This window comes from Meleagris gallopavo, chromosome 11 (assembly GCF_905368555.1).
Source record: "Meleagris gallopavo chromosome 11, MGAL_WU_HG_1.1, whole genome shotgun sequence".
NCBI lineage: Eukaryota > Metazoa > Chordata > Aves > Galliformes > Phasianidae > Meleagris > Meleagris gallopavo.
Genome location: NC_139414.1, coordinates 4164656 through 4165097, shown reverse-complemented (window position 1 = coordinate 4165097; position 442 = coordinate 4164656).

Below are 442 nucleotides of genomic sequence, written 5' to 3'. Positions count from 1 at the left end.
TGCCTTTCCTAATGTTCTTGTACATTAATCTCAGGTGGTATTGAGTAACCCTGCAGTGCAGGGGGGAGCAGTCTGGAAACAACAGCACCATACCGTTGTTATGCTTTTAGGGCAAAAGCTGAATTATGTACAACAGTGTCTTTAATCTTTCTTATCTGCTAGAATAGAGGCTGGCTTTGTGGTACTGCCTTGATGATTGATGTTCCTGTCCCAGAGAGTGAACATCCACAACGTGCCAGCAGAGACAAAGAAACACTTCTGTGGTTCAGTTCTGCTACTCACATTTTAAGTTGTATGAACACTGGGGGGGGGAAGGGGGGGAGGGGAAACAGTAAAACGGTACCAAAAGGCTTAGCAGTCCCTGCTTAGCAGTGCAGCATCTCACTGCTTCTAAAAAGCATAAGCCTTTCCAAGACAGGACATGCTTTTCTGGTGAGTCTCT